Below are 15,508 nucleotides of genomic sequence, written 5' to 3'. Positions count from 1 at the left end.
TGTTGCCTAAAGATTAACCAAATAACGATTAACTAGGAACACTGTGTCATAGCCAGGGATCTTAGTGTCTGCTGGTCTTGATGAAAGTCATATGGTCCATAAGTCTTTATTTTGATAGCCAGTTTGGGCCCGCAGAATGCTGAATGATAGAGCCTTTAAGTAAAATATTTTATTTAAATAGTGAAAAGCATCTAAAAAGTTAATTTTATTTCATTTAAAATGGAATTTTAAGAGTGATTAAAAGTATACTAATTAAACTTGGTAGAAATATCTAGCATATAAGAGGACATATATTACCTTTCAGCAATCTTTGGTTGGGCATGCGAGTGCTTCAGCCTCCATTTACAGAGTTCATTTACATCATCCAGAGAAGCATTAATAAGGTCCAGCAGTGTATTGGTCTGAGGCTAAACATCATCAGTATTTTAGATGTCCTCAAAGCTAACTGTTTTTTAATGACTTATCTAGTGAGAATATATTGAAAGTGTTTTTAAGTATGAATCCTTTACTAAAAGAACTCTTTTCTACTAATTAACATTGGTGTCATTCTTAAGGTAACAACATGGTGATAAAGATTAGTGTCTCTTCCCCAAGGGCAGTTTCTAGGAAAAGAAAATCCTGTTTTATTTCTTCCCCGAGTTCCCATTTTAGAATATTTATTTTCTAAGATCTTATAGAAGATGTTCCAAAAGTTAATCGAATTTTAGAAGCCTAAAGCTCTGGAAAATCATCATAAATTGAATTTTATGAGACACTAAGATTTTATTAACACTGTTTCAAAAAAATACAAAGAAATCATAAAGAAAGAGAGTCTTTAGAAAGACCCAGATCCATCTTATTTCTGTGGTGGCTTCTCCATAGGTTTAATAAAATGGAATTACAACTCTTTTGGAATAATAAAAAAACTAGATCATAGAAAATAATAATAAATCTCATTCTAACATAAAGAAGGTTTGTTGTGATCAGATAATAAATTTCAAGAAAATGTCCAGTTTCTTTGCATAAGTTATTAATCCAGGTCTTTTTTATAATAATGGTTATATTTTTGAAAAAAAATATTGGTAAGCATTACTACCATTGTTAGCATGCCACCAAAGAATTAAATGTTAGAATAAAATCATTTGCACAAATAGCTTTTGACAAAAATAAATTTTCATTTTTTTTAATTCAAGGATTCTTGACTTTCAAAACATGGAAAATAAAAGCATGATTCAGTAAATCATTTTCTTATATATTTTAAAACTTTCAAATACCTAGTTTTCACATTTGTCAAATTAAAATAGGTTAAAATGAGTCTAATGCAAATATATGGATTGAATTGCATCTACTAAATAATACCTATGAAAGCATTGTTTATTAACACTTTAGTGTAGGCTGGTATTTGTTTAGTACCTTAGTACCTGGAAATTTTTTTTTTTATCTAAGTCACACACACACACACACACACACACACACACACACACACACACACACACACTCACACACACACACACACACACACACACACACACACACACACACTTGAACTTAGATATGATTCTAAGAGTTACAGACAATTAATTTAGAGAAACCCCAAGTTAAATGCATAAGAAAGTGAATAGTTAGAAACTATAATGGTGCATCAGAGTTCAGATGAGTTCTTTACCAGAAGAATGTGAATAACATCAGTTATCACATAGCCCAAAGAAAACTAAAAACTTTTTAACTGATAATATAGCTTTCCTAAATATTTAAGAAAAGAGGAAGCCAGATCACCTTTGTAGAGTAAAGTCTCCAAAGTCTTAGAGGTTGTGTGAATTTGAAATTTTTCTTGGAAAAAGTAATTAAACACCTATATTTGATAATAAGGATTTAAGCACTTGGGGCATGATTTTCTGTATAGAATAGCATCCACATTGCCAACCATTGGGATCATGTAAGTAGAAAATGAGAATGAATTTCCCAACCTATAATACATTTTTCTAGTTAATAATATCTATATCTATATATATTTAGTAGAGAAAGGAACATTTAAAGAAGAAAATCACAATTAAAGAAGAAAATGCATGAACCATGTTTTAAAATTATTATTATAATTATTACTATTATTATCACTAGTAAGCAAAAATTGCCTGAATCAGCAGGAATACACTGAATGCATTGGCACATTTTTCTCTACAAAATGAAGACCAGCAAAGACCAGTGAAGACAAATAAAGCACAAACAGTGAAAACCAACGAAAACAAATGAAGAAGCAAAAACAAATGAAGAAACAAAGCAGAGTCCTTTCACTGTTTGTGGGGTTTGAGTTATGGTCTTTCTAACAGTGTGCAGTCTCTCAAGTGTCTGTTTTCAGCAAAATGTGGCATGTCCTCTCAAACAAGATAATCCTCAGAAAAACATCACATGACACATTCAAATCTTCTCTAGCCAGCATGATATCCCTAAGTCATGAATGACTACTGAGCATTTTTAATATAGCTATTTCTTAGTGTAATGTAATTTTGAAGCACATAATATTTTAAGTGTTTCCATTGATTGTTAGCATTTCTTCTAGGTTCCACCCAACAGTTACCTAGCAAAAGCCATGTAAGAGCCAGGCTCACTATAAAATATGGGTCTCTCTCTCTCTTTCTCTCAATGTCTCTCTCTCTCTCTCTCTCTCTCTCTCTCTCTCTCTCTCTCTCTCTCTCTCTGTCTCCTGTCCTGTCTCTCTGTCTCTGTCTCTCTCTCTTTCTCTCCTGTCTCTCTGTCTCTCTGTCTATGTCTCCGTCTCTGTCTCTCTCTGTCTCTCTCTCTGTCTTTCTCTGTCTCTCTGTCTCTCTCTCTTTCTCTCAATGTCTCTCTCTCTGTCCCCTGTCCTGTCTCTCTGTCTCTGTCTCTCTCTCTTTCTATCCTGTCTCTCTCTGTCTCTCTCTGTGTCTCTCTCTGTCTCTGTCTCTGTCTCTCTCTCTCTCTCTCTCTCTCTCTCTCTCTCTCTCTCTCTTCTCTCTGTAGTCTCCATCTCTTTTTCCCCCGTTTTCCTGGATGGCCTCTTCCCTTCTTTCTCTCTACTATCTTTCTGTCCATCTCTGTCTCCTTTCTCTCTTGGCCGCCATTATCTTTTCAACTCTCTCTTCCCAAGACCCAAATTAACTTCATTTATACTGGACCTATCCTCTGGCTGGTACCTAGAGGAGGGAATGCCTCATTATGGGCTTGCTAAGACAACCCCTCCCCCTGTATCAGGATGTGGAATTACAAGACATAACATTAATTCTTCTGTTGAAGTGGTATTTGGGTTATTGCCTTTAGTAAAATAGAAAAATACAAATCACCTGCTTATTTTTGCTCTTTTCCATGTGGTCAGTAGAAAAAAAAATAAATGAATGCAGTGCTTATTGTAGGCTTAAATAGAAATTGTTTTCTAGAGCCAATCATGTAAAAAGAAGTCTACTGAATTACTTTCCAGGATTCTAGAAGCTGAGAGGGAAGCCATTATGACTGAGGGAAGAACATGGTAATTAAAAATAACTAGCAAGAAGTAATATAAAAATTTATTATTGTTTTATTATAAAGTTGTCAATTCTGACTCTACCAGTTCTTACTCCTGTGAGAATAAAGACAACCACCACAACTTGAACACCTCAACTTCTCCATTAAAATGAAAGCCACATATCAACAACTTTCACCAACATCTTAAGACACATGTACTGAAGTGCTTAGCATAGTACTTGCTCAAGAGATGGTAATTGTAAGAAATTAATGTTCATGAGGAAGTGGATTCAATAGGAAGATTACACTGATCTAACAGACATGACCACTCTAGGGAGAGGTCAGGAAAATGCCACTACTCAGTCACAGGGTCTCTACCTGCTACCTGTTAAAAACATCATTTACAGGTTTTCTGTAAAGCTTGGCTTTGTGGACGTAGGTATTTTAATTAATACTTACACAGAACTCCTACTGATAAATTATGCAGGTTAGGATTTTAAATAATTTTTCCTTATGAAATCTATTTGGGGAATTTAATTGTAACTTTGTAATTCTCATGTTAAGATGTTAATTAATGTCACATCAAATTATTAACAGCATTATTCAGCAGAAAACTCATCAAATTATGAGCATGCATAACTCTGGGCTTACCTACTGCAGCTGTCACCTCTCAATAATTACTTTCCTTTTTAATACATGTATTATACATTTTAATGCCTCAAATATTTTGCAAGTTAGCATAAACCAAGTACAAGTGTTTTGGAGCCCATGTCATAGGGCATATGGCTCTCTGTTCCTCAAGAGAGATTTGCCAATTCCTTATTGACAGGTCTTCTATATTGGATTTGTTACAAGGTGATGCCACCCACCAGGTGGGTGACTGAATCAACTGGGATTTATTGTTATCAGCATCTAAGTGAATGTGAATGGTAAATACATATCCTTCGTGCTAGTTCATGGCTTTCCTTGGGTCTAGTTTCTGTAATGAAATGTATGTCTTTATTGACTGGGAAGGCAGCTAAGTGGTAGAGTGCTTTCCTAACATATTAGAACCTATGTTCAACTCCCAACACTGTAGAAAAAGGTATAAATTTATATCTATCATCTGCTAGCATGGACTTTTGTTACTTTAATCTAGATTTTTTAAAGCAGATTCTGTACTAGAACTATCTTAATTTTAAGTAAAAGAGTTAAATTCTAAGTGTTTTACAGACTGAAGTTCTAGTTCTTTTGTGAGTTTAAGAGTTTTCCTGTGAAATCTTTAGTTTTAACTTTATTTCTATATGAAACTTGCTAGAATTGAGGATGCCCAAAATGTCTTATGGTATTTTTGAAAATTAAATGAATTAAAATACAATTTAACCTTAGTTTCTTGGAGCTTAAACAATACATTTATTTTTTTATATTATTTAAAACAATCAGAAATATTCCTTTCTTATTTTCTACAAAATTGGTTCCCAAAGTGGTTGTATCAGCTTGCAATCCCACCAGCAGTGGAAGGGTGTCCCTCTTCATCCACATCCTGGCCAGCAGATGACTGTGTGATTTTTTTTTCTTTAAGTTTGTTTATATAGTGGATTACATTGATGGATTTCCATGTATTAAACCATACCTACATCCCTGGAATATAGACTATTTAATCATGGTGAATGATGGTTTTGATGCGATTTTGTATTCTGTTTGTTAGAATTTTTGTGAGTATATTCTCATTGATAGTTATAAGTGAAATTAGTCTGAAGTTTCTCTCTCTCTCTCTCTCTTTTGGATCTTTTTGTGGTTTAGGTGTCAGTGTGTAACTGTGGCTGAGTATAATGAATTAGATAGTATTTTTTTCTGTTTCTATTTTGTGGAACAGTTTCAGAAGTATTGGTATTAGGTTTTCTTTGAATATCTGAGAATTCTGTAGTAAAACCATCTAGCCATGGGCTTTTTATGGTTGTAAGACTTAAAAAAAAAATACCTCTATTTCCTTAGGGTTTATTGGGCTGTTTATGTAGTTTATCTCATTCTGGTTGAACTTTGGTACCTGGTATCTCTCTAGATAACCATCAGGTTCATCCAGATTTTCCAGTTTTTTAAGTATATGCTTAAGAAATAGGAGCTGGTGTTTTGTTTTGTTTTGTTTTGTTTTTGTTTTAATTTCCTCAGTTTCTGATTGTATGTCTTCCTTTTCATTTCTGATTTTATTAATTTGGATGCTGTCTCTGTGCCCTTTAGTTAGTTTGCCTACTGGTTTATCTATCTGGCTTGTTTCTAAAAGAACCAACTATTAGTGCTGTTGATTTTTTTTAACTATAGTGCTCTTTGTTTCTAAATGTTTGATTTCAACCCAATGTTTGATTATTTCCTGCTGTCTACTTCTCTTGGCTGTGTTTGCTCCATTTTATTCTAGAGCTTTCAGATGTGCTGGAAAGTTGCTACTGTCAGATCTCTCCAATTTCTTTATGGAAGTACTCAGTAGTATGATTTCCCCCTTAGCACTGCTTTTATTGAGTGTGATAAGTTTTGGTATGCTGTGCCTTAATTTTAGTTAAATTCTAGAATATCTTCAATTTCTTTTCGTATTTCTTCCCTGACCAAGTTATCATTAAATAGAGGGTTATACAGTTCCCATGAGTAAATGGTCTTTCTGTTGTTTTTGTTATTGTAGAGCAGCCTTATTCTATTGTTATCTGGTAGAATTCATGAGATTAGTTCAATCTTCTTGTATCTTTTGAGGCTTGTTTTGTGTCTGATTATGCGGTCACTTTTTGAGAAGGTACCATGAGGTGCTGGGAAGAATTTATACTATTTAGTTTTAGGCTGAAATGTTCTGTAGATATCTGTTCAAGTCATTTAGTTCAATACTTTTGTTAATTTCAACGTGCTTCTGTTTAATATCTCTTTCCACTATCTGTCCATTAGTGAAAGTGCAGTATTGAAGTCTCCTACTATTATTGTGTGAGAATCAATGCGTGTTTTGAGCTTTAGCAACATTTCTTTTACAAATGTGGGTGCCCTTGTATTTGGTACATAGTTATTCAAAATTGAGAATTCTTAGTCCCTTTTTTCTTTCATGAGTATGAAGTCCTTCCCCATCTCTTTGGATAACTTTTGGATAGTTATCTATTTTATAGGATATTAGAATGACTACCAAAGCTTGCTTCTTGGGATCATTTGCTTGGAAATTTTCTTTTCAACCTTTTAGTCTGAGGTAGTGTCTGTCGTTGTCACTGAGGTATATTTCCTGTATGCAGCAAAATGCTGGGTCCTGTATGTATCCAGTCTGTTAGCCTATGTCTTTTTATTGAGTAATTGAATCGATTGATATTAAGAGTCATTAAAGACTAATGATTGTTGGTTCCAGTTATTTCTGTTGTTATTGGTGGTATTATGTTTGTGTGATTCTCTTCTTTTGGGTTTGTTGTGAGATGATTTCTTTCTTTCTTTCTTTCTTTCTTTCTTTCTTTCTTTCTTTCTTTCTTTCTTCCTTCCTTCCTTCCTTCCTTCCTTCCTTCCTTCCTTTCTTTCTTTCTTTCTTTCTTTCTTTCTTCTTCTTCTTCTTTTTTTTTTCCTTGAGAATAGTTTCACTCCTTGTGTTGGTGTTTTTCCTTCTATTAACTTCAACTGGGCTGGATTGCTGGAAAGATATTGCTTAATTTGGTTTTGTCTTGGAATATCAGTTCAGTCAGTCAATGGCTTCTCCAGGGAGGGAGCTTAAAAAAAAAAAAAAAAAAAAAAAAAAAAAAGACAATTAGACAACACCCTAGCTAGTTCTCAGACTGAAATGGGTTTATTTTTTTTCCACTCTGCTTTTATAACATTTTAACTGCACGAAGATAATAAGGTCACTTCTAGGTTAAGGGACAAACAAGACACTATACTCAAATAGTAAACGAACAAGCAAGGCAATAAACAAAGTCCTGTGCCCACTGTTTCTAGGGATTTATCAGGGTGGCAAAGATATCTGAGCCTACTTCCCTGATCTAGCCCCAAGTCAGATTCTTGCTTGAAACCTACTTATTTGTTCTAGCTCAAAAATCAGATTCCGGCCTGACAGTACTTCCATGTCCTGGCTCAATGTGAAATTGGTGCCTGAAGCCTAATTCTTTGTCTTGATCCAATGTCAAATTCCTGACAAATTTCTATAATTGGCTCCAAAAGTTCTTCTTTCTATGGTGATTAGGAGTTTTTCTGTGTATAGCATTTGTAGACTGGGGTGGCATTTGTGTCCTCTTACAATCTGCATGATATCTGTCCAATATATTCTGGCTTTTAGAGTCTCTGTTGAGAAGTCTGGTGTAATTCTGATAGGTCTACCTTCATATGTTGCTGGGCTATTTTCACTTACAGCTTTTAATATTCATACTATGTTCTGTGTATTTAGTTTTTTGATTACTATGTGATGAGAAAAATTTCTCTTCTGGTCCAATCTGTTTGGTGTTCTATAGGCTTCCTGTACATTTATTACCATCATATACTTTAGGTTAGGGAATCTTTTTTCTATGATTTGGTTGAAGATGTTTCCTGTCCATTTGTATTGGGAATCTTCACTCTCTTCTATTCCTTTTATTCTTAATTTTGATCTAGTCATTGTGTCCTGAATTTCCTGGATGTTTTGGGTTATGAGCTCTTTACACTTTGCATTTTCTTTGACTGTTGTGTAAGTATATTCTGTGATATCTTTTGAGCCTGAGATTTTTCTTTTCTATTTCTTTTACTCTGTTTGTAACTCCTGATCCCTTTCCTAAGTTTTCCATCCCCAGGGTTGCCTTCCTTTGTGATTTCTTTATTGTTTCTATTTTCATTTTTAGATCATTGGTGGTTTTGTTCAATTCCTTCCTGTTTGATTATATTCTCCTGTATCTCTTCAAGGAAGTTATTTGTGTTCTCCTTAAGAACCTCTATCATTTTCATGAGATGAGTTTTTAAGCCAGAATCTTGCTTTTCAGATGTGTTAGGGCACCCAGGGCTTGCAAGGGTGGGAGAAATGGGTTCTGATGGTGCCACATAGCACTGGTTTCTGCTTCTTATGTTCTTTTACTTGCCTCTGGTTATATCTGGTGTTAACTGGCCCAGCTGTTTCTGACTGTTCCTCATGTGAACTTGGTTTTGAATCACCTTGTTGGTCTCTGGGTGTGGAAGGCATTTGGAGCTTCCCATTCGTCACAGGCAGTGTTGCAAGACAGAAGGAAGATACAGTCTCAGTTTTTACCAGATATACTCCCCAAACAAAATATAAGAAGCTAGTGTCCTAGAGTTGTGATGTCAATCTCTGCCAACTCGAGTGGCTTAAAGTAAAGGAAAACTATACCATTGCAGAGCCAGAGTCCAGAACTTCAAATTCAAAGTGTTGAAGAGCTTCATTGCCTTCCACACCTCTTTCAGCTGTTGGAAGTCGAAGCTTTGCTTAGTTATAGGAGGAACACCACAGTCATTGCCTCGGATATTACAGCTCCCACGCCATGTCTTTGGTTTATATTTTTACATTCTACTAAAGACATTTCTATTTAATTTATACAGAACCAGTTAAAGATGAACAACCTTTGAAATTTTAATCTGTATTCACAAAAATGCTTTATTAGAAAAAGCCAGAGTCACAGGTTTCTGATTACCAAGGTTTGGGAGCCCATAATACACTCATAATATGGACATTCAAGGGAGATCAATTAGAATTTCTTCACATTTGTCATCTTCATGCATTTCTATAAAAAATCCTTTTTAAGAAAGCTGTAAGCCAAAATCATGTCATTCAACATAAACCATACAAGACAAATACTCATTGTAAGTGTGGAAAATATGCTAATGTTCTTCTTAAGAAAAGTATGTGAACTACATCAAAGATTTGTGTATGTTCCTATTCAGACGTATTGATTGCTCATCTGTTTATACATGTTCCTCTTGGAAGGTGGTGAGCATGTATTATGAAGATTGAAAGGCTGCCATTACTCATGTTTCTTTTGCAGTGGTATCCATGACCATAGACTCATAATGGAGAGTAATAGACATTGTAGGTATCTGTGAAAAATCCTTTCTGCCAAAATGAACAGTGCTGACAGGAATCTATTTAAGAGAGTTCTTTGAAACTTTGATAAAGATGCTGAAATGTAACTTTTAACAGTTGATGGCTTCTGGCGGAGGCAGGAGAGTGAACGTCTGAGTTTTCTTTAGGGGACTGACCACTGGGTGGGTGTTTGACCATGTTCCAATGAATATATGAATATAGTATATGGACAACATAAATTAGACTTGGTGTTTATCTTTGGGTGTGTAAAGCACAAGGGTGGGAGGATGGACCTGGGAGGAATGGGAAGTAGGTATGATCAGGGTGCATTGTACAAAATTTCCATATAATAAAAATGTTATGTTGTAGTAAAAAGAAGTTCCATTTTAGTCATCCCTCACTTTATACTTTTTCCTAAGATGCCATTTTAAATATAATTTTATGTTAAATAAATTTTCTTTCATCATCCTTGAAACAATATTCAACTAAATTATATTCACCCAAAAAATACTTTTTCCCACTGTTTGATAGAGAGTGAGTTTTTAAACCTAATAAAAGATGTTTGTGTTATTCATTATTCTTACTATAACAACTCGTAAAACATTAAAAGAAGGAAATAATTTAGGCTCACTGTTTCAAAACTCTCAGTCTACTGTTTGCAGACTTCATTAACTTCAGGCCTGTTACAACACATAGATACCATTGATATTCCTTGGGAGGATGTACTAAGGGAAAACATCTCACATCATGTTAGCCATGAAATAAAGGGAGAAAAAGGATCAAGGCATATATAACATTCAAAGTCTTATTCTTGTGACCTTCTTTTTGACCCTCTTCATAACAGCCAGTTTCTGCTATGAACTTAGCAATAGACTGTTTCTTTGACAATATTAATGCCCTTATAAGCCAGTTACTTCTTCATAGTTTTACTAGCTGGACAGCTGGAGCCAATGTTTTAATCTGAATCTAAGACTAACTATTTCTATACCTACACTAATATAATATCAGCAAAGTAAAGGAATCTTACTTCCAAGTAAAAGTTTCATTTTTGTAATTGGTCAAATGCTGGTGTCTTGAATTCAGATTTTTATTTTAATATCTGTGCATTTTGCACTTCAATAGCACTCACCTGGTCATGATTCAATTCAAAATTGCCAGTCATTCCTGAGATAACTGTACTACTGACAGCTTTCATCTCATGATTGACATTTTTTTGACATCTTGAAATCAAGGTCAATAATACCCAAAGTGTGCAGTTATCATTTACTCTCCTACTTGTTATTGGCATCAAAATCCCCAGAGGTAATATAACAGATTTAATAGATAATGTCATAGAAACATTTTGTTTTCTACCTTTAGAAGTAAGTATCTCTTCATTTGTGAACAAAATTTTCTAATTCTATTGTTTCCACATTTGTACAAATGAAGACTCTTCCCTGGTAAATCAACTATAGAAATAACTTTTTGTATTCCTGAATCCATGAGATCATAAACAATGGACCAGTATAAACATTTCTATGTCATCAGATAAAAAGTAAACATAATGTATTCTAAAAGTCAACTATAGAGCCTCAAGGTATTAATGTCTGGCACCATAGTCCATCTTAAATTGACCCACCCTTTGTATTTTGTGATGCCAACTATTTTGCAGAAATAGGGGAAGTCATTAGTTCAATAAATCTTATGAGTTTTAATCTGAAGTCATACTCTGCCTCTTATAAATGAGTTTTCTGGCCACAATCAATTTTATATAGCATGTATGACTCTGGTTAAATGATTCTGTTCATATTCAGTTGAAGTTTTAGCAGAATCATTACTGTCAGGAAGGCAAATTCACATCTAAAGTAAGTTGTGTATTTCAATGAGAGAAAAGCATTGTGTCTTTTCCAACAAAAATCCACCAGTGTGATCACCTAATAACATACTGGTTTGTCATCCACTTCAGCCTCTAAGACTTTAAGAATCAATTTTAACAATATCTATTACAGCTGGAACTTGACCTGACTGGACAGGGAGGGAATGCTAAAAATACAGGCACACTTACCAAAAAGGTGGAGTCAGGAAGGCTGTGCAAACTCTGATGAAGCCGTGCCAACTAACTCAACCCAGAAGCCCAGAATGTTTACTATGTACAGCACACGAAGGTGGAGTTAGCTAGTCTAGGTAGGGAATCTTTGCAGGCAAGATATCTTACTATCTGAACATTTGGAAGGATGACGCTGTGGTAGCTTATTTTTTTTTTCCATTTTTTATTAGGTATTTAGCTCATTTACATTTCCAATGCTATACCAAAAGTCCCCCATACCCACCCACCCCCACTCCCCTACACACCCACTCCCCCTTTTTGGCCCTGGTGTTCCCCTGTACTGGGGCATACAAAGTTTGCATGTCCAATGGGCCTCTCTTTCCAGTGATGGCCGACTAGGCCATCTTTTGATACATATGCAGCTAGAGTCAAGAGCTCCGGGGTACTGGTTAGTTCATAATGTTGTTCCACCTATAGGGTTGCAGATCCCTTTAGCTCCTTCGCTAATTTCTCTAGCTCCTCCATTGGGAGCCCTGTGATCCATCCATTAGCTGACTGTGAGCATCCACTTCTGTGTTTGCTAGGCCCCGGCATAGTCTCACAAGAGATAGCTACATCTGGGTCCTTTCAATAAAATCTTGCTAGTATATGCAATGGTGTCAGCGTTTGGATGCTGATTATGGGGTGGATCCCTGGATATGGCAGTCTCTACATGGTCCATCCTTTCATCTCAGCTCCAAACTTTGTCTCTGTAACTCCTTATACTGGGTAAGAGTTCAAAACGTTTTATTTATACCAGAGGAAGGCTTTACCATCACTCTAATTGTGCCTTACTAGAATGGTTTGCCACTTTCCTATGGGTCTGGAACATTGTTCTTTCATTTAGCTTTGTCCATGTCAACAATAAGCATCCACTCAGGACTTCATCTGCTCTTTACACATTTACTTGAGATTTCCTATGCTTTGCACAGTTAATTTGTGGTTATAAACTAGAAGGTAATACTACTGCACTGCTACCACCTTGAGCAGTGTGACCCACCCTACTATATTTGCATGGACTGGTAAACCTATTTTTTTAGCTCCCTGGGTATTTCTCTGGCTCCTTCATTGGGAACCTTGTGCTCCGTCCAATGGATTGCTGTGAGCATCCACTTCTGCATTTGCCAGGCACTGGCAGAACCTCGCAGGAGACAGCTATATCAGGCTCCTGTCAGCAGGCTCTTGTTGGCATCTGCCTAGTGACTGGGTTTGGTGGTTGTTTTGGGCTTCTGAAGGATACTGTGCTGCTATGTAAAAACACTCAGTAGATTTACCGGATGTAAGTACTAGAGAGCTTCTGCCTTTTGAATGAGAGGGCTGGAATATAAACTAAATGCAAACCTGACTACATCCAGACCACAATGAATAACCTAACTGTTCTGAGATTCCAAGCCCTCATGTTCATCTCAATCTCTTCATATGAAGGACAACTATTTCTTCTTTACCTAAACCCATAGAGGGATAATATAGACATAGGTATAAATAAATTCTTATCTACCCAAGTTGTCTTTAAAACTTTTAGCCCATATTTTAAAAAATAATGTTTTGTTATCGTATGCATTTTTAGGAATTATTCACTATAAAACTGTTTTCTGTGAGCTATGCCTGACCTCTCGTATTTCAATCAATATTTCTCCTTGACACTTTGAACAGTGTGTTCCAATCTACAGATTTCTATTTTATTTTTTTAATTTACCCTTAGACACTTCCAATTTTCAAGTACAAAATTGTTGGGACTGTACATATTATATCTGCTGACTGTGGTGTTCTGTTTATTTAATGCTGATGTATTACTTATTTTCTTGCATTAGTTTATTTTGCATCATCCATTAAGTCAGGTAGAATTTGTGGATACTTTTTTGGTTGCTAGATTCTCAAGGAAAGAAATAGAGAGAGAGAGAAAGAACTGAGAGAGGAGGAGGTGAAAGGGGAAGAGCAGGGGAGGGAGGATGCGTGTCTCATTTTTAAATATTATTCTTTAATCTTGTTTACAGTACAGTCATTATTTGACCTCCTGGTCTGCTCTCTGTTTCTCATCCCATACCTCTCCCCCCTCTCCAAAAGGACGCTCCCCTCAAATTTTGACTTGTAAACTTGCTTATGTATTCAGTTCTGATTAACATATAATATTTCAAATTTTGATTTGTTATTGTTGTCTGTGTAGCTGCATTGTTTATTTTTCTAACTTTATAGTACTTTGTTTTGAGGACATAAAGAAATTATACAAATTGAAGACCAGCACTTGGTGTAGTTGAGGAAAATTATACCTCATCCCACTGTTTCTCTGATCACAATCCCAGCACTCTTGAGTTTTGTATTCAAAAAGGAGAGTTGACCCCTTGGTAAAAAAAAAAGTACAGTGTGAAGGGTTATTTCACCAAGTGAGAAAGTAAGAGCAGAAAATAAGTATCTCCAGAGAGAGAGAGGAAAGGAGCATAGTAGGGGTGGCAAAATGTCGACTCTCTAACATCAGGACTTGTGGATCACTTCTCTTCCTACTGTCTATCATGAAAACTATCTGGGATGGTGTCTGTTTCAAAATAGGCAAATCTTTGTTGGAGACAACTTACCCACAATTTACCCTGTTATACTTATATGCCTTAGATAGAAGAATACATATAAATCTGTAATACCCGAAAATTTAAATGTATATTAATAAAAAGAGCAATAATGGCTTGTGTCTACTCAACAAGAATTTCCTTCATGGGTTCTGGTGGTGCCTTCCTGACCTGAATGCTTATCTATTTCTGAGGTTGTTCCTCTTTTGTAGTTACCTTAGGGATCTCATACCCATCTGTAATCCATCTTAGTTTCCTTGCTCAGGTTCCAACATCACTTTCATGTTCTATCATTGTTACTTTAACCCTAACATTTACATTTGTTTTCAATGAAATACCCTGACAACCATTACTTTAAACTTGTCCTATATTCAATAAAACTAAATATAGCCTAATTATTAAATGAACATAAGTTGCAAGAACTTTATGTACTATATTGAATGGACACAGAAAGAGTGAGCAGTCATGTCTTGCCCCTGATTTTAGTGGAATTGCTTTAAGTTTCTCTCCATTTAGATTGATGCTGCCTATTGGCTTGTATATTGCTCTGATTATGTTTAGGTATGTGCCTAGTATCACTGATATCTATAGATACTTTTAACATGAAGAGATGTTAGATTATGTCAAAGACTTTTCTAGCGTCTAATGAGATGATCATGTGATTTTTTTCTTTCATTTTGTTTATATGGTAAATTGTGTTGATGGAGATTTGCATATTGAATCATCTCTACATCCTGGATTCAGTTTATGAATATATTATTGTGTACTTTTTCATCAATGTTAATAGAAGAAATAGGTTTGACTTTCTCTTTCCTTGTGAGTTTTTCTGTGGTTTAGGTATCAGGGTGGCTATGGTCTCATAGAATGAGTTTGTTGGTGTCCCTTCTATTTCTATTTTGTTGAATAGGTTGAGGAGAATTGGTATTAATTCTAGTAAGAGCAATAAGGCAACTAAAGGAGTTGAAGTGGATACAAATTGGAAAGGAAGAAGTCAAAGTATCAATGTTTATAGATGATATTATAATATACATGACTACAAAAATGCCTACAGCTAATAAACACCTTCAGCAAAGTGGCTGGATATAAATTAACTCATGAAAAAAATCAATAGCCATTCATAGAACTAATAAAAAGGAAAAGGAATTAAGAATAAAACGCATATTACAATAGCCATGGATAATATAAAATGTCTTTGTGCAACTTTAACCAAGCAAATGAAAGACCTGATTAACAAGAACATTATTAATTAAAATGTTATACGTTGATCATTTTCTTTCCCTCTGAGCAAAAACAAAGGGATATATTCTCCCAATATTGAGAACAATTATAGCCCATGAAACCAAACCTCACAAAATTGAGGACCTGGGATCTATTCATATTGTCCTCTATGTGCATCCTGCTAAGTCCTTGTTGAATTATTTTCTCCTATCCTACCTCTGACTCCTGTGG

This window comes from Mus musculus, chromosome 19, assembly GCF_000001635.26.
Source record: "Mus musculus strain C57BL/6J chromosome 19, GRCm38.p6 C57BL/6J".
NCBI lineage: Eukaryota > Metazoa > Chordata > Mammalia > Rodentia > Muridae > Mus > Mus musculus.
Note: the sequence above shows the minus strand (reverse complement) of the source record.